Raw genomic sequence first — 20,399 nt, 5'->3', positions numbered from 1 at the left:
AATTGTTCTGATTGACAAACTTTTAACTGAGATGCAGATACTGAATTTGCAGCTTTGACTCTGATGATCTATTGCTCTTGTTAGATCTATCAGAGTGTTTGGTAAATTTGAGTTACATAGCTATATACTTGGCTATTTAGTATTGAGACTGCTGTAATCATTAATGTGTGTATAAAAGAGAGAAAAAATGTGTTTTTCTGCTTTGATGACATTTCATATATACTTGGCACAAGTAAAGGCATTCTCTAGTAGACACCGGTTTGTGGACTTTGACAGAAAAGCTCTAGCAATCCTTGTTGGGGCAATTTAACACATTGCCTCTTCCATCTGCTTCTGTTGAGGTTTACTATACCTGTAGGAAAGTCAGCCTTAACCACTCCAGTTGACCATTCCTCTTTTAGGTGCCCACCTTCTTAGTTTAAAATACTGAAGTTTATCTTGGAGGACACCAAATCCAGTAGTAACCTCCCTCGGAAGAAGAGGTAGACTTTTGGAAGGAGTAGCATCTCATGTCTCTCAGAAGGTTTCAGCAGACCTCACTTGCCCTTTAAATCTCTGTGACTTCATATTGTCCACTTAGGCAACATTAACATCCATAAAATGTTGAGTAAAACTCTTAAAATAACACCATGTTAGTACTTTCCAAATCCAACTTTCCAAGTTTCTGTAATAAGCTTTTCTCTGCCTCCCATCACAAGCAATTTTATATAAAAGGTTTAGGTACAATCCTGATTTTCTGGTTATTAGTTTACGCAATACAATAGCACTCACTATAGGGCACTGTAAGCCTGAGAAGCTGGACAGTGATTAAACGTAGTAACAACGAACACTGAAATGTTCCCTTATTCCTTTTTCTTTGTGGCTATGCTCCAATTTGCAGCGCAATTAAACATTAAAAAGTGGAAAGCTTGGGTAGCTACTCCTGAAATCTCTTCTCTTCTATGGTATTGAACCGCCTCAGTGATAAATACTTTTAACAATGTCTTGGGCCACTGACTGGTGTTACTAGTATTATAGCACTCTACAGCTATTTTTGCCAATGAAGTTTGTCAGAGACTCAGGCCTTCTCTCACAAATGTGAAAACTGCGAACAAGCCCATTCTTGCTTACTCTGAGACAAGTATCAGCTGTCTGCAGAAACCAGGCTGTGATATTGGGGGCGGTGGGGAGGGAGAGGTGCTGAGGGTGTGCAGAACAGGCAGACACAAGGGATGGACTCTTGCAGAGACTGAGGAAAAACTATATAAAAAAATACTGTAATTAATGGGAACCTAGGAAAGAAAGGAAAAGAATAATGCAGTAGGGCATAGATAAAAACCCTAACACATATTTTAGACAAAAACTGTCAGGGGAGAGAATACAAATGTGCCAAAATAAATATACTGCAGCAGAACGCCAGCTTTATTCTACCCATCCATCACCACATGTGATTTCACATCCTGTTGCTAAAACACAACACTTTGTGGGTTCAGTGATATTTCTCTGGAGAAAAAGCTGCACTGGGCACGAGGGAAGGCTGAATGATCAAAACATGGGAGATGGGAGGCATTTGCAAAGGCATTTTCCCTGTGCTTGGGGGCCACGACAAACTGCAGAGGAAACCACTCTCCAGCAATGTTGCTCATAAATCTCTGCAAGAGTTTCCTGACAAGCTGGCCCTGTGCACAGGAAGAGATGCGACTGGGACTCCTGCCTCACCCTCCTCAGGCTAAATCTATACGGCTATCTTCTGCTGTCTTTGGCTGTGGATATGTGCCACCCTCTGGCTCTCCTTCCTTCCCCACACGACCTCGCTTCTCCCTGCTATCTTTCAGATGAGCTACTGTTGTGATTGTTGCCTAACTCAGGTCAGTCAAAACGACCTGGGCTGGCTTAAACGGTTTAATTAACAGGTATGGGATAATCTATCTCTCTTTGTCTGCCTCTTCCCAACATAGGTTAGGAAACAGTCAGGTGGGTGCTTCAGACTGCAAATCTAAGGAGAAAATAGTGCTGAAAGGGGATAGGCTAGAAAGAGAGTAAACTTTAAACTACAGAAGTCCATGGCCCATAGCCTCCTGAGCCCTCCCATGGAGCACAGTGCCTTGGACTGCCTAAGCCTGGGAAACTCCCACCTAGCTTTTGGCCCAGCTACCTGGCTCCCTTGTGCCAATCACAGGCTACTGCCCCTTGAGTTGTACTGGCACATTTGTAACAGGTGTCAACAATTCAGTGATGAATATCAAGATTAAAAACAAGACATTTGCTGTTTGTTTGTTTCCAATCTCTTAACCTGACTTCATCACCAAAGACACTGTATTGTGTACTCAGCCTTTAATTTACATTGTTTAGAGAAAATGGCAGAAAACTGTGTGTCTGTAAGAACACCAATATAAAAGTCAGTCTTCGTGATACACTAGGATTTTAAGTTGGTGATTTCAAGATGGAAAGTCTTTAAAATAATCATTACAAACTGAAATTTTGGAAGGCCCTATTAAAGATCAGTGAAGCAGTTTTCTGTCAGCATTTACTTACTCAAAACTATTACACAACGACAAATGAGTTTGAACAAAAGTCTCTAGAAAGGCGGCAGAATTCCAGTGAAAATCTTTCTGATCAACTGCTTTCCTACAGAGCAGTCTAAATCGAAGCAGTGTATTGCAAGGCTGTCTCTGGAGCAAGAGAGCTAGTTTTTCCTTCTTACAGAGAAATTAGTTGGGGAGAGTTGTTCTTAATCAGAACAAAACCAAATTTCAGAATATTAATAATTTACAATTAAATTATTTTTCCCGGGATACCTCTGATATGCAAACTAACCCATCAGGTCTCAAGAAATAGTCCTTTAAGAATAGGACCGTGGCCGGAGAAAGGAAATCTTTTTTGAAGCATAAAGTGGTGGCAAGCATCAGGAACAGGATGATGGATACGCTGAGCACTTCTTATGTTCCCAGCTCCTTAGAAGCCATTGCCACAGGGGAGTGTATGCCTATGTATACATATATGGATGCAATATCCTAAGCAAAAATTTTGTGTGCATTTTGCATTCCAAAAATTTTGACTTCATTTTAGGGCAAAGTCTCACCTTATACTCTCCCTGTAGATCAAGGACTTTCATACCTGTAGAAAGCAAAAGATATTAGAAATAATTTAAGCCTTACTGTGTAGTCCAGGCTCTGGCCTGGACTACAATTTGGTCCTCAAAATGTAACAGTTTAATATGTTGTAAAATAAGAAAAACATGGCACCGAAAAAGAAGTGTTGAAATACAGTCTATACTGTCCAATAATGATAGGGTTTCTCTTTCAGAACTATTAGCAGTGGAAACCTATGGATGATGCTAAATATGCGCTACACTACACTTGGATGGAGACTAAGCTAAAGATACTTTTAAAATGATTTTGAAACAGAGTAACTTTAGCTTAGATAGATCTTTATTCCAAGGCTTACTATATTAATGAAGGACTTATATTTTCACATTTGTTCAAAAACTCCATGCTTTCTAATGAAATGTTGTGTATTAGGAATATGAATTAGTAAAACAAAGTGTGAATGCAATGTTAATAATAATTCTCATAATGCTCATATATCATGACTGCTAGGTCATGACAGAGCTGATCTCTGTCATGGTCTCAGAGCTGATCCACTTGGTCCATGCTTTAAAATACTGCAGGAGATTATCCCATGGGTGTTGCTAGTTGTCAGAGCTGTTCTGTTCTGGTGCTCTTCCTTTTGGTAACCTTTCTAGTATTCTTATTCTGTCAGCTGTCAGACCTATGGAAAATGGTATGAAGCTGATTGCCATTCAGCTACTTTGTAGTGAGCTCATTAACATTCCTTTTTTTCCTCCAAAGGTGACTATTTAAATCAAAACCTTTTTGTTTGGTAGAGTGCTGCCAAAGCGATGGGAGGCCTTCCGATTTCCTCTCTAGAAGTATTTAGAGAAAAATGTCACTGCTGTACTAGCTGGGTTGCAGAATGAGGTATCTGTCTGCTCCTTAAGCATCCCAGTTGATAGCTTAGCATTATCTACTACAGATTAAGTCATGTTTTTCTGCTACTTCTTCTGTCAGGGCAGTAACCTCTAGCGGAAGGATACGGCTGTGCAGCAATAATGTCTGCAACTCATAACAGCTAAAACTTGTCTATTGAAGTCTTAAGTCTCTGTCAGTCCTATGCAGTGGCCTACAGTGGTTTAGTTCAACACAACCCCAGTGTCGCACCGCAAGGATACAAGCTGGTGTTCTGAAAGTTATACACCCAGTTAGCATGGGGCTATACCTGATCTTCCTTGCATTATGGAGCTGGCCAGCTTTTCCCTTGCTTGACCAGCTCTGAATTCAGATATGAGCTCTAGTGCAACAGGCAGCATTAGGATGAGAGCAGAATCAGGAAAGGGAGCATTTCTCCTACAGGGAACTTTTTCTTAGGTGGCTGGTGCTGTTAAGGCAGAAAACTGATGATCTAGCTGAAACGCTAAAGGAGAATAGGAAAGCAACCCCTTAACAGAAACTGGATCATTATTAATAGCTCATGGCTCACCTAGGGCACTGTGATTTCTCTTTGCCTCAGGAAAATCTATAGACTCGTTTAGGCTGTAAACCAGTCCAAGCCTCTTTGCTATGTGCTTGTTTGCAGTTACACTGCAGGACAGAAAATGAAGCGCTACCCACTGTGAAATGGTTGCAGTATTTGTTAGCTCTAGGCTTGTAGCATGTTTTGGCTGAAACGAATTAACTGAAGTTACATTCCCATTGAAGAGTGGAGTCTTCGCATAAATTTACAGTTATCTTTTTCTAGATGTGGACATTGCTATTACAGTTTATTTTCACTATTCATTCTTTTTCTAAAAAGTCAAAGTGGAGGGAGGCCTTCACGGCTAAGATTGCAGCTACATTTTGACTCATTTTAAATGAATAACAGAGAGCAGAAATCATGATGTCCGGGAATAACATTAGAGCTACTGAAAACCAGGGTTTCTTGCTCACAAGATTTTTATTATTATTATTTAGTAACAGAATGCAAGGAAGGCCAAGAACATCTTCCAGTTGAACCTGGGTGATGGTGTAGTCAGGAGTGAAAGGGGCTGAAGTGAGCCAAGACAGTTCAGCGCAACTCTAGAGTCTATCTGTTACAACATTCACTAGAGAACTCCTCAGTCTGTATTGCCAGATTATTCCCAGATTTTTTTATTTTGAGAACTACCCAAAGCACATTTGCATTCTAGACTTCAGGGATTGTTCATTTTGCTAACCTAGCTGAGGACTAACCTACCTTTAGACTAGAGAATTAGACTACTAAATCACAGAGCACTAAGCTCTATTTCTGTGAGTTATTTCCTCTCTCATATTTAAGAATTTCCTAATTTTGGGGTCAGAAACTGTTACGCAGTTATGCAGATAACAATTATTTGTTGCCTGGAGAAGGTCTCCTTCTGTGTCCTGTCATAATAAGCTTTGTACAGACACCTTGTAAGAGACCCTGATCTAACACATTTATGATAAATATATAGGATGAAAAAAACCCTTTTTTTCTTGATCTGTAAGAATTTTTGAGCTTTTGGAAACACTCTTATCCTGTATGTGGATGAAATTGCAAAAAAAAAAAAAAAACTTACTGGGAAAATAGATTAGCTTAGGTCATCAAACATCACAGTGATTTTGAAAGTTATATTTTGATTCTGACTTTTAAATAAGACGTTAATACTTGACCTGCTAATACTTTGAAGCTAAAATCATTTCTTGTAAAGAAATTAAATATTCCATTTGAAAATGTCAGTGTGGATTTAGCCATTTATCAATGTTTTCTAGAAGTTTATGAGCTGCGACATTAAGTAACACGAAAACACTTTGGAAAGTTTCAATCTGCTTCTATTTTATTATACTGAATATCTGAATATAGTTAAGAAACTCCCACATAAATGACTGATCAGACCCCTACTAGCTCTTACTAAAACCATGTGATCTTGAAATAAATATCTGTAAATTTTTCCATGACCCAAGCCTACATACAAAGAAGAATGAAAATCAAAAAATGGAATTTAGAACAACTGTATAATTTTCTAGATTATGCATGTTTCTCTGACAGGAAATCACTTTGTTCTTTGTTACTCATGCCATTTTCACAATTATTTTTCATTTTCTCTATTCAGATATGGAGAGGAGGGGGAAGGAAATAAAAGACAGCATTTTAGACAGACCTGTTTCTTACAGTACTGTTGAAATAGAACATTAAATAGAAATATCAAACAGTTTTCTATGGCTATAAATCTTAAGCTTCAATTCTATTTTGAAGAGTAAGTATAACTGACATAGCGGGGTTCACACACTCACAGCAGTCTTGGAGCAGATTCCCTCAGTCTACAAGTGGAAAAATGCTATTCCTGACTGTTAATCTTGCCTTTTCAATCTGGAATGTGGGAGTGAGATTGAAGTTAGTCTGTTGATGTTTTTTGCTTTGTTAGTATTTTTCTGTCTCTTCTTTGGCTTTTTTTGTTTTTGCTTTTTCTTTGTACATTACCAGAAATTTTCTGCCATATAAATTGTAGTCTGGCAAATCAGCTGCATCTCTGCAGCCTCCTCATAGTGTTATACATTGGCCCAGCATCTGGAATTCATTAGCACCTATGACCTTGCCACAGCAAGGCATTTTGGTGTCAAGATCATTCCCTCCCTTCATTGCAGCCACTTTCCTGCTCTTCTCCTCCCCACATCATCCCTTTTCACTTTGCATGCCTTTCTGCCATCCCAGGCACCTTCTGACTAGCCTGTCACCATACCAGGAGCTGGCTGGGCTCCGGTTGTTTACCCCTGCATTGTAATACCCTCTGTAAAACCCCAGCATCAGCTTCCTTGCCTACCCCGCAGTGGATCTGCTGTCCAGCCTAGGATCGCAGTTATTTCCCCTGTGCACTGCTGATGCTCCCGTGCCACTGAGATGGGAGACCAGATCTCCAGCTGTGGCTTCACTGCCCAACCCAGGCTGCTGGGCTGCCTGGCGGAAGTCGGTATCTCTTAATGTGAGTAATGAAGTGTTAGTTTGAGAAAGACATGTTTTTGATGATTGTTAATATTTAAAAAATACAGCTTTTGAGAATGAGTCCTATTCACAAGAGCTAGCCTCTGAATTTTTAAAACAGGCCATCTAGGGCCACCAGCATTGCAATCTAGCCGGAATAACTATTGCTTAACATCACTGCGTGCTTCACTTGGCTGTAGCGTGGTGTTGAATTTTCAGGAAATTAAACGAGATGGGTAAGCGGTTTGTATATACATAAGAGAAGGACTGGCGTCTCATGACACTTCTGATAAGAGCAAGGTACAGCCGTCGCAACCTGACAAACAGCAGTTATTACACACATGGTGAGAGGAAATGGCATGCTTTGGGGTAACTGGTAAAAGGCAAGAGAACCCTTTACTACTTGTAAGCTGTTTCAGTTGCACCCCAAGCCATCACTGACTGAAAATAATAGCTCATTAATGTCTATGAAATTATATGGTGGTCTTAGTGCACCTCCCGGTGTTGGCGTGGTGTGAAACAGCTGGTGTTGTCTCCCAGGAGGGAAAGCGCACTGGGTAACACAGCTTCCTGCAGTGCCGGCTGCCCTGGGGACCACCGGGCAGGTAATACACACGTCACTGGCCTTTACTGTCTTTGTACGCCTTTCCTTCAAGCGCGCTTTAGCCACCCCTTCAGAGAGTTTACATTAGTGTTCTTGTACGTCCAAGTGACACCAGCCTCAAGGAAAGGTACATACTAGCATCTTCAATGCAGGCAAACTCAAAATACATTGAGTCAGCTTTTGAAGTGTTTATATAGTTATAGTCTAATTTCCTTGAACACTTTCAAAATATTTAAAGTGGTTTTATGGTAGCCTAGATTCCTAGCACAGAGATAAATGTGAAATTAACAGTATTGAGCTAATTTGATTGTGGTCTTTTCTATATGGAAAAAGATACAGATTTTAGTTAAACATTTTCCCTATATGTAGTTGTCAAAATCTCCTCTGTGTGTCTATGCATACATGTGTACAAATATATGTTTACATGAACACACACATACATACATAATACACTTTTCTTCAGGTTATTTAATTTCAGTTTAGCTGAGAGATTTCGAGTCAGTCTGAGCTCATTTAAAATCAAGTGGCTGAACAAAGCTAAGGAGTGTTTCCCATCATCTTTAAAGCAGTTTAAAAATCATACCTCAAACGGAGCAGGTACACCTCTCTCTTGCAGACAAGTCCTAACTCAAAGGAGAAGAAACACCATTTTCCATACGTAAACAGGGCCCTGGGCACAATTGCTTGAAAATGTTGTCCTTAAAATTTATTCTGAAGTTCGTTGTAGCTGCAGTATAATACATTTACCAACACACTTCTGTACAGTAAATGCCTTTTGGGCCATCTCATTCCATTCCACAATTATTTTCTGGGGAAACCCTTACCCTCTACTTGATTTACGCAATACAGATGGTTGGTAAAACTTGAATTTTTATTGATGCATAGTAATATCTTTCTCAGCACCCTTAAAGAAAGTGACATAATTCTTTAAGACATAATATTACGCTTAGGAATTGCTCTAGAGGATCATCAATCTTTTGTGAAACTCTTCCAGCACTCTGCTAGTGTTAAATAAACCATGACTAGAAATGAAATTCAAAATAGTTTGAGTGATTTCTGCAAAACGTTCTCCATTTGCCAATTATGTAGCACTATATTTCATCCTATCAGTTATTCATTATTCTTTGCTAAAAATACAGCAATGGCAAGGGATTTTTGTGAGTTCCAGAAGAGTTAAAGAGGACACACTTCATGAAACCCAGGCATTATTTTATAGCAAATGACAAAGTTAATGAACCAAATGATGATGACATAGTATTTGTTTATCAATGTTGCTTTCTTGATAAGAAAATGTATCAAAGTCCAGCTGAGAAGACAGTGTTTATTCAAAGCCATGTTCTAAAGGACTGGTTTAGTCTTCTGAGATGGTACCCAAGTTGTACCCTGCCCTGGTGGTCCTTAAAGGCAAAGTCCAGAGGAAATACACATGACCCAAATAGGTTTGTCATGTTAAACGTGGTCATACCCATGTGCGCATTCCTTCTTCCCATTTATTCTGGAAATCTTTTCCTTACCACCATAGTCATCCTCTTACTCTCCAGCCCCAGCTTTCCTTTAAATTTGTCATGCTAGCTCAAATCCTGAGCTGGGACCCTTAAACACACTCTGAGATCAGCTCCCTGGAGTTCATTTTAAAGCATTCTAAGTATTTCTGATAGATGAGCACTCTCTGACTTAACTTCAAGCTTAAAAAAGGAATTTCTCTTCGAGTCCTGCAGCATCAAGAGCTCTAGCCAGTGCTGTTCCCCCATACAGCCAAGACTGAAGGTGTTTGCTTCGACTTTGACATGTTCTTTGCCCTTAGAGGAACCGGAATCAGGAGCATGGTTGAGGCTCCAAAGTAATGTTTAATATAGTAAATGCAAACAAGCCCCTAGAATAAGAAAATAAGACCGTAACGTGGGTGCAGGGGGAAGGTGATGATTTGGCATTAGATGTGATTTGCTACTCCCTTTGCTAGCCCCACAGTCAGCCTTGGCCTGGATGTACAAGGAGAAAAAGTCTCAATGATGTTGTTCACAATGTGTTACGTACTATTCTTATTTGCCACTGAAAATCAGGAAATACTGGTCTGGAAGAGAAAGTATATGTTTTGAAATATCTCCATTTTGTTCCCGCTTTCCTGACTGATTGACCTCTCACTATTGTCTGTCACTCTCTCTCAGAAGAGGTTGGCGTGATCTTACACAGGCATCATTAGGTGTTGTGCTTTGATTTCCATGGCCCCTGGATATTTTGACCTTGTACTCCTAAGTACTAAAGCACACAAAAATAATGAAAATCTAGCTTCCTAAGATGTGTGTAATATAAGAGGCAATAAATAAGAGAAATTTCAGCAATAACTCTGCGAAGTTGCTTTAAATTATGGAAACTAATAGCCAAGCTTACACCAAGAAAAACAAACTGTTTATTTGCAATTCTTGCACTGGTTTATGGCAAATCAATCCAAAGTTTATCTTGTGTGTTTTAAATAGTGATTTTCCATTAAGAAGGCATATACCAGAAAAATCCTAAAAGCACTGACCCTTTAGCTCCTATTATCCAGGCTGTGATTCTCAGAATGTGTCTACACCATTCAGTGGAAATCAGCGTAACATTTTGGAATAAGCCCCAGTGTAAGCATCAGCACAGCACAGTGCGTGGTCAGGCTATTCCACCTTGTATGACTGAACTGCTTTCAGGACTAAACTGGCACTTCTGCACCACGTTTTTTTTTTTTTTTTTGAGAAGCGCTATGTGAGTTATGTCCTAACTAAGGCTTACTTGCATCCGGCTCCTTTAAAAAATGTAGATACATGCCCTTGGTGGCAGATAGGCAGAAACACAAGTGAATGACCATGGTTGAGAGACCTGAAGGACTATGCCTTGGACTTGGGTCTGAGCAGAATCATAGGAAATGATGTCTGAATAGCAGGGAGTAGCCCAGGGAAGACTAATAGCAAGAATTTTATAGCGTAGTTTCTCAGACATACAATAGTTGAGTATGAGATAAAGATTAATGCGATGCTGACCTGAAGCCAAACAACTTCTTTTGACTTTTTCCAAAAGATGAATCCACCACAAATCAAGAGGAAGATTCCAGGTTGGATGAAACCCGATTTTTAGAGAGTTATGTTTCAGTTGAAGAAATGTGACCAACTCTAACAATAAGTTCACAAACTCACGGAGACTTAAGAACTGGTCCAAAGCAGTCCATGACATGATACTTCATAAAGACTTCCCCCCCCCCCCCGACAGTAAGTAAAACCTTTTATCCTAATGATTAAAGCAAATATGGCAATTCGTGATGTGCCTAACCCTTTCTTGTATCAAAAGTCTCCTGCAGCTGAAGAGCTAAAACTTTACTACAATCCCCAAATGTGATATTTGTGTATCAGATCACATGAAGGGGGTGGGTTCAGGTTTGAAAGCCTTTCTTCTTATTGCAGGCGGTGAGGGCAGACATTCCTTGTCTGCCACCACTGAAGAAAAGAGAGAAAAATTTTAAATAATATTGCTATTTTAAAATGTCTTAACCAGGGAGAGAGAGAGAAATAGATGTTAATAATGTATGTAATAATGAAAGAGATTACTAATAATGTATAAACATACTACACATAAGGGAAAAGTTCCCAGTTCTCCAATATAATCGCTTCTCTGTTAAGAAAATATAAGGGTAATATTTTTGTTGCAACCACCTGAGCTGATTAAAAAGCATTCAGAGTCTTCTCAACATGGGAGGGCTTAGCCATTGATTAACAGGAAAAAAAGGTATTGCGATAATTTTTGAAACTTGTCTTTTGTGCCCCCAGCTAATTCTTCTGCCTCTCAAATTCTGCTTCTCTCTTCCCTGACAGTGATCCCCTAAACTCAAAGTACAGTGTACTTTCTGGTTACGGCTGATTTTGTATTTGCAGAGCAACGTTTCTTTTCCTGCAGACTTACCATCAAGCAGAAGTCTGAGCAACTCATCTCACTAGATTAGTGTTCAAAGCCTGTTTGAAATACATGAGAGACAACCAATAGTTGGTTTAATTTAGCAGCTCATCTTTCTTCACAATACCCTCAATTATATTCAGCAAAATAAAAATTTTGACATTGCTCTCTTTACAAGAACCTGAACTACTGGTAAGGCTGATTCAAAATTGAAAACTGAAAACTGAAAACATCACACAGATGAGCCAGATATATTCACAGTCAACAGTAATGCTCTTTGAGAATCATACTCAAATTTTCAGGTAAAGACTGATGAACTCATCAGAACTAGAACAGATGGCACAGCCCATTTTCTAGTCTATTAACTTTTATAGATCACTAAAGAACCATCGTGGAATAGAGAAAATCTGGAAAATAGGGAAAATTCTTGAACTAGATTTAGGATGTTTTTGCCATTTTGATTTAATTTATAGGCTCTCTTAATTTCTTTATACAAAGGATAAGGGTACATACAGATAATACCACACATATATAGAATGAATATTTGACCAAAAGTGGACAAATTAAATAGTGATGTAATGTGGAAAATATTTATAAGCGAAATATAAATAAACCTAAATTATGTTCATTTTACCTAATTTATAGACATTACAGTTTTTTTGTTAAACGGTACTCTGCGATAATTGAATTGCATCAATTTATCACTGTCAAGTCATTTCAGCTACTTTATAAAAATATGTAACCTATCTCTATAATTCTTTCTGAGAGATTATTCCCTTTTCAGTTGAACCAGGAAGAGAAGATTGCTGAACTTACATTTTAGGTTAAGAAATAAAATGACTCTTCCCATTTGTGCAAAAATAGATCCCTAAGAGCAACTGGATCATGAGAAGCTGACTGTAGTGTTTTTCATGTTAGGTGTCATTCAAAGTCTTGTTATCAGTGTTTGATCCAGAGGTTATTGTTTCTGCTCAATTGTTGTTAACTCACTCGATGAGTCGCCTGAAAGACAGTATTTGAAAGGTTGCAGTGGGATTCCTCTCTGTATAATATATTGTAAAACTACTTCACTTTGGAGGCTTAATCTTTGCTGTTCTCAACAGGAAGAAAAGTTTACTTGTAAGAACATGCATCATTTTTGAAAAAAACACTTCCATCTGTAAGGCAAAGTACTTCTTGTGAAGCCGATCGAATTAAATGCTCAAATAAAGGAATCATTGTGTAAATGACCAGTAATGTATTAGTGTTATCTGTCAAAAATATTTTCGTAATTTGTTGAAGTGTTCAGTTATCTATTCAAAGAATTTTTATTAGATCCAGTTAATACAGAATGATTGATCATACTAACTTTTCCTAGGGCCTTTTTTTGAAATTGAAACCATCATTAACAGTAATTAGAATTATTCTGATTTCATTCAAAAATTACCATTGAATTTCATGTATATTGCCTAGAGTTGAAAACTCATCTTAATTAACTAATTGTATAACCATTTCAAATGACTGAAACTAATATGATCCATGTGAAACATGGGTTAAGAGTTATTAATCAAATATGATTTCATCTTTGCTTACACGTATTTTAAATCTAGTTACTTATATAAGAAGTATCTGAACTTCCCTCTGACTGATCAATCTTTCATATGTGAAGCAAAAAACTCAAGTATTTTACTTTATTAGGAGAGCACTTCTTTGATCATTTTTCTCTTTTCTGTAGCCTAACAGTAACACAATTAGACTTGCAGCACTAAGCACCTAACCCTTAGGCCTGACTTGAAACCATACTTAATAATAAATGCTATAATAATGAATGAAAAAGAATAAAGGAAAATATTTTCCTAATAGATCATTACGTATGTAATGTTTACCATAATATCTCATAAGATTTTTCCAGTGGGGGAGATGGGACAGGTGAGCTGGCTACCCACTTCATAAGACTATTTGAAAAGACATGTCAAGTGTTTTCACAGCACTGAGAGGCAAAAACCTGGTGTTTGTGTGGGTGCAGAGGAGTGCCATTGGAGGAAGTCACAAGAAACTGCAATGCAACTGCAGGCAGAGGTGGTTATCCCACCGCATGGGCTGCTCTGGGCATCAAACGGGGAATTTGCCAGCACAAGCACCAGTGCAGCCAGACCAAGAAATGTTCTAGACAGAGCCAGGTTTTCACCTTTTCCGTGCTCAAGCTCTAACCAGGAAGTAAGCAAGGAGAAGAGGTGTTTTCCATTCATTTCCATAACTCTCACCATTGTTTGGCAAAGGAAGAACAGAATTCTGAGAATGACGGATTCCCAATCTGAAACAGTATTACTGCTTTTTGTTATATACCAGGACGTTAATAATACATATCCATGCCTTAAAATCTCATTCAAATTTACTTTTTTCTTCATAAAAGGGTGTTTTCTAGATGCTATTGTTTCCCTTTCAATATGATACATGTGATACTGCAGAAAGCAATTTAATACCAAGTTCTTGAATGCAGAAAAAAGCATTCTTAATTCATTCATGGATTTCTTTCATGGCTTTCATACAACACTAGGCTTCACTTCTTAAATGGGTTTCAGAGGAATTTGAACTCTATCTGAAAATTTGAGGGTTTGCTTTTGCAGCTCATTACAAGGCAGATGTTAGAAAGCTTTTCTGAAATGTAATTATCATAGCAGTGACATATCAATAGCATGAGTTGGAAATATGACAAATGTTACAGTTGCTAAAAAATAACCGGTAAATTAAACATAAAACATAAAATCCTCACAAAAAGTGTTTTGTGAAAAGATGGTTTCTTTGACTCCAAATATAGTAAGTAGCATAAGTACCTTAAAAATGAATTCTCCGCTATGTATTCTGTGTGACCTTCTCAAACTACTTCAGCGTGGGCGCAAATCTGAGAGACTGAGATGAAAAATATTCTCACCATCAAGGGAGGTAAGGAAATGGAACATCTTAAAATGTGATGACCTTTTTCGCCTTCTGTTTATTTATGCAGTACTTACATACTTATCCACTTGTGTGCAGTGTGTTTCCTGTTTGGGGCATCTCACATAGGTATCAAACAGTTAACATCCCATTGTTCTTTATTTAATCAAAGCAATTAACTGTTTTCCATCTTTCAAGAGAATTTGTATCACAGTTTAGGAAAAAACAAATGACTTTTCCTGTCAGCTACAGCATGTGAAATGCCAGCTGAAAACCTCACAAACTAAGTCGCGCCTTAACGTGTTGACAGGCAGTGGGCAGAAACTGGAAAGAAAACCGAGAAAGCCAGGTAAGGACCAGCTGTACATTTAAAAAGAAAGAAAGTCATACTTCAGGCAGATATTTTCAGCAGTTAAAAAGGGAAGCAGTTGTGTTAGCACATACTTTGGGGCATTCTGTGCTGAAATTAAAGAATGAGAAAAGCAGGAGAGTAAAGTGCATTTCCCACTGGGCAAAAAAAAAAGAAAAACAAAAAAAAATTAAAAGCAAGGAAATTGAATTCTGACCTCAGGAAACAAAGCAATATTTTTCCTTTCAAGACAGCTATTCTGAAAGAAATATGGCAACAGCTTTGAGTACCTAAGCAGACCATGAAAATGACAGCAAAGCAACATGCAGCATGTTGCCAAAGAGACCTACCAAGGCAATCGATCAAGTGAAAAAAGCAATATTGAAGCAAGTGCCGATCCTGGAAAATTACAGACAAGTTAAAGAGATGTGATATTGCTGATGTCACTGTAAAAAAACTGAGTATAAGGCATCCATTGCCATAGCAATGAACAATAAGGACAGGAGAAGTGCAAGACTATCTTGCTTATGAAAACCCAAACACTTCTTGCAGTGACACACAAACAATGGATTGAACTGTTTTGCAAACAGGTGATCAAGTTACATAATCTAACGAACCAGAGACAAATATGTGCTGCTCCGACGGAAATATTTAAATGGGGGAATGGGAAAAAACAAGATTAAACTTAATGAAGAAAATTCACTAAAAAAAATCTAAGTCTGCTCGAGCACAAGAGAGTATGAGAGTCATAAGCTTTTGACTGAAAAACACAAAATATGAAAGCTGTTTATAGGAAAGAGAAATTGAACGAGGTTGTGCAACTGTTTCAAAGGAAAAAACCACCCAACATAACATTGGTATCTCAGAGAAAGCATCCACTGTTTTCAGGGATAGTACAAACTATTTTAAAAAGTATGTACAAACCGTGTTCCAAAATGGCATGTAACATTATGTAAGCTGATTTGTTATAAACACCTCCAGAAAGGTAAAATCAGAATGTGAGGTTAGAACATGAGTACTTATGCTTGAAATCATATTGCTTCAGTGCTTCTTTCACACCACAAGTGGAGTCCAACAAGCTATTGCTAGTGCACAGCTGAGGACTGGAGGACATTTGTTCTCATGAAAACCTTTCAGAAACGTTCATATTTCAAATGCAAGGGCATTCAGATTATTTTTGATTCTGTAGCTTTTCACAATCATAAGTGAAAATTTTGTGAGTTTTTTTTTAAATATGCCTGTTTTCTGCTAATAAAAACATGCAGTACTTTCTTTACAACATATTCTTAATGTTTCAAAATTATAAACCAAATATTTTGTGCAGATTGGAGTCACTAGATTTCAAAATGTTTACTGCATAAGCATCAGAGAGATGATCAACACTACAATTCATAACTGTCATAAGAAAAAAAAAGCGTGAAATCTGAACCCATTATAATTTATCATAAAAATACTTATGAATCACTTGTATCCAAAGGTAGTTAAGAACCTCCCAAAAATAGATTCCTCCTTTTTTTTTTTTTGCTTTTACAATCTAAAAATGCATTTGGATTTTGATATAGTAGGATAAAATGAATCAAAGTTTTGTTTTCACTGACATTTTCAGTGAGGGAGAAAATCATTGCATGACCAACATTTCTTTTGATTTCTATTGATCCTAAGAAGTGCTGATCAGTCATTTTTTCCAGCACTAAACCCTCATTTTCTTTGTTTCAAAACTGAATTGTTAACAACACTGATTCATTTCCCTGTCCTTTGATATACAATCAAGATCAGATGTCAAGCTCGATAAATAAATATATAGGTTGCTGAAAATGTCAGCATCATACATCAACGTTTTTAAAGAATGCAAATATCGTATTGAATGTGTTCTTTTATTTACAGAATATTAATCTCAATTTCTACTCCAGTAACTGTAAAATGGGAGCAATGTGAACCATTCCCAGTATTTACTTTTTTATTATCAATTTGACTGAGTTGCTAGAATGGAAAATTTCTGAAAGTAGTTGAGTGATTTAAATGCCATTTCTGAAACTTACTTAGGTATTTAGGCAGTTAAACCTTACAGAAAAACAGTTTTAAAAGGCGAGACTTAATTTTTAAACATCAAAACCATAATCCTTCAATAATTCAGTGTATTATTTTTAATTAATTACTTTTTACTCATAACCTGTAATCTGAATATTCTGAATGTTATAATTAGTTCATTAGAAACACAACCTAACTCTATATTCATCTACCTTCCATATTGTTTCAGAACACATATACCTAATATTACTCTATTCAGTTTTTAATAAAAAATGATTGCCTGTTGATCACCCTTGAAATATCCCAAGGCCATGAAAGAATGTAGTGAATTGGCATGTAATTAGCTCTTAGAAGAAGAGTGGGCTATACAGAGCGTATACTTCACACTCTATTTTTAAATCCATCCTGGCACTCACCCACAAACCTGTTTGGAAATTTGAAGATTGTTCTGGCTGATGGAAATATGACAAAAGGGTTTCCTCTGAGGTACATAATAAAAGATAAATCATGCAGAGTCTTACCATCAAAGAAAGTCACCACTTAAAATCACTGCCACGTTACGACCTTTAGTGCAGGAGTTTGTTACATGTGATGGGCAGCTGTCACTTTAAGGAGTATATATGGGAGAAATAGCCCCAAGAAAATAATGAGAAGGTAAAAGGTTATGTTATTGTCTTGAAAACAAAACATTGCATTGTATATTCTGCCTCTGTCTCTACCATAGCACATAATTTGGCTAATTTGCACTGTCCTGTCTAGCAGTGCTAATCGACTTCAATTTATTTAAATATTTTTTCAGTGACATTATTAGTTCTGAAGTCATTGTCACTTTGCAAGTGAACTCCAATACTTCTTAATCATCCTTAGATAACATGTTTCATAAAAACAGTTCCATCAATTCCATTGTTCTGGTTCAATACACCTCATTTTATTGCTTGCTATTAGAGCTGGTTGGAAAATTTTTATTGAAACTAGCTTTCAGCATAGAAAATCAGAAAACATATTTTCATCAATATTTTAGTGCAAATGTTCTTACGATTTCCTAACGGTTTTCTTCTTCTGTAGTCTCAAGTCTAGCTGTTATCACCCCTTACAGAGAATGCTGGACACCAAAAAGAGACTCTAGTGGACATCCCGGTTTCAGGCTCAAGACCTCCATCTGATTTAGATTCCTCTTCTTAGTCCCAAATCACCCTCCCCTCTTTCCTTATCATTTCAACCTCCTCTTGTGTCTCATCAAACGACGTCATTAAACTGAAACTTTGCTAAACTTGTAACATTGCATGTCAAATTTGCACTGCGGGAGCTTTCCAATCTGCCACTGTGCTGCCAAATGCAGCTACTTAAAATTTTGCACTAGCGCTGAAGTTAGAACTAGGCCTTCACAGTTTTCAGAGCTCAGGAGTCTATCATAGGAGCTGAATAAAGCCCCTGATAGCCAGAGGAGGTAAGAATAAAATTTATGATACAAATGTGCTGAAAGGGAGGTGTCTTGGAGGCATATCACATCCATCTTACAAAACTCTGAAGAGGACGAGATCTAACTGGTGGACCTTGAGAAGAAAAATTAGCAAAGGGTGGGCCTGCTGTTCCTTGAACATGCCGGAAAGTTGCAATGCTTGCTACACTAAGGAAGAAATCAGTTGGCCACTAGTACAAGGAAACTGGCTATGAGGTACGAGAAGTGCGAGTGTATATGGGGATAAGAGGAGACAGTGCCAGTGTTGGTGAGAACTGGTACCTGTCATCCACTGCATTGTGAGAATGAGAAAAAGACTCATTTAGTGCATCCAAATGAGACAAGAATACCCCAACTTGGTTAAATATCAGTGTTTCAGAGAGATTTTTCTGCCCATGGCTTTTTCATTGCTTGCCGTTATGAAATATGTATTCTGCTCCAATGCTTTAGTAAATTGTGGACTTATACGAATGGGGTTAGGCTAATTCTAAGAACTGTACAAAAACCACTAATGAAGGTTTGGTGAAACCTCAGAGAGTGCATTAGAACACTTTATCTGGTATTCACCTTGTGCCTTATCATATATTTCTTTCCAAAGGGCCCTCACCACAAGGTCAGCTAGGTACTGGTATGTACTACATACCGAGGAGAGACACCCCTGTGCAGTCAGTGAGCCCTGGATAATTTATTCACAGGGGCTTTCTCACCATGAAGGAAAAACCCGGGAATGAAAGTCCATGTCTGGAGGTTTATTTGAGATGAACTGGAAAGCTATATCTTTTGACCTACAGAGCAAGTTAAGAAGAGGGCAAGGACTGAAAATTTTATGAGATTCTTCAGTAGTTTGAATGTTTCTAGTGCTGGAAGACCAGGAGGAAACTGATGTGAGGGCGAGATCATGCAGTATGCGCCTCCTGGTGTATGTGGGGTCCCTTACAGCAGTGCATGTGAGATGGGCTACTGCCAGATACAGGCTGTGGGACTGGAGCTAGATAACAGTGATCTAGTACAACTCCAAATGCTCTAGGCACGATATGATAATATTTGGATCTCGAATAAAACACAAAGCCCAGATTTTCTGAGGTTCATTCACTGGGACATTCCACCTCTGTTAATTACACCGCTTGTACAACCCAGCACCATCAGAGACCTCGTTAAGATCTGCTGCTGTTAGTATCAAGTCAAAAGTTTTACGCAAAACATCTGTGATTCACTGATAGGGCCATGGGCGGATCAGGCCCTTGTGAACACCTTGCTGCTCTACAAAATCCAAGCAAAACACAGATATGGGCTGCATCACCTGGAGTGCACAGCAGTGTTTTTAAAAAATGATTTGAAAATTATTTTGAAACAAAAGAGATTCAAAGGTTTTTGGAAAAAGTCCTTCTGAGGGCGCATGTACAACAACGCAGTGACTTTTGCCCTTTCATATTTTTGTTTGTTTCTAAAGTTTCACAGCCGTTAGGAATAGTTCGCCGCCTTGAAGCTTTTGCTGGCACTTGGTAGACTGGCATTTTCCCTAAGCAGCAGGCACTGACAGTGACAAGTGAGAGCTTTGACTCTGCTGCTGGCTACCTGCTGCCTTTCTTCTCCTATTTCCTCAGAAAGAAAGTTCTGATCCATGAAAATAAAGCAAAGGGAAATGATTGAGCAATTAATATTTTAAATCCCTTCCCTTTATTTTCATTGCATTTTTAATATTTCTTTCTTTAAAAAAAAGTCAGGAGAGCATCTTACTATATTTCCCTGCAGAGACTGGATAAATGATTTCTCAGGGGGAGAGTGGATAATGAGCTCTGACCTACATGTATTTGCTGGGGAGATAGAAACTCAACCTTCATCAGTCAACTAAATGCCTCTGTTTAAAAGAATAGATTATCAATTTAGAATAATGTGCAGTGCATCTTTCTTCTTCCCAGGGAACAGGTTAGGCAAAAAAATCACAGTTCCTTCCCTAGTTCTCTCACTTTTCCTGAACTGTGACTGCCTAGTGCTCAAAATTGCCTTGCTCCTCTCCTAATGTCAGCCATCTCTCCATGTTAAGCTCTCTATCTTCCAGGCAAAACCTCCCATGGTGAAAGTAGGAGTTTGCCTCAGTATGAGCATCTGGAATCAGCCTTTTGAGCTCCTGCTGGAGG

At 38.1% G+C, this 20,399-nt stretch overlaps 1 long non-coding RNA gene across 1 annotated transcript in view; it reads left to right on the top strand.

Moving 5' to 3' along the window:
- Positions 1–10,936, top strand: part of LOC138067070 (uncharacterized) — a 41,493-nt gene extending 30,557 nt beyond the window's left edge. Inside the window, exon 3 of the long non-coding RNA XR_011140732.1 lies at positions 10,646–10,936. This is a non-coding gene — a long non-coding RNA (uncharacterized lncRNA). The remainder of the gene's footprint in view (positions 1–10,645) is intronic.
- The last annotated feature ends 9,463 nt before the right edge of the window (positions 10,937–20,399 follow it).

The sequence above is a fragment of the Struthio camelus genome, chromosome 4 (assembly GCF_040807025.1).
Source record: "Struthio camelus isolate bStrCam1 chromosome 4, bStrCam1.hap1, whole genome shotgun sequence".
Lineage (NCBI taxonomy): Eukaryota > Metazoa > Chordata > Aves > Struthioniformes > Struthionidae > Struthio > Struthio camelus.
This window is presented reverse-complemented; position numbering and strand designations above follow the sequence as displayed.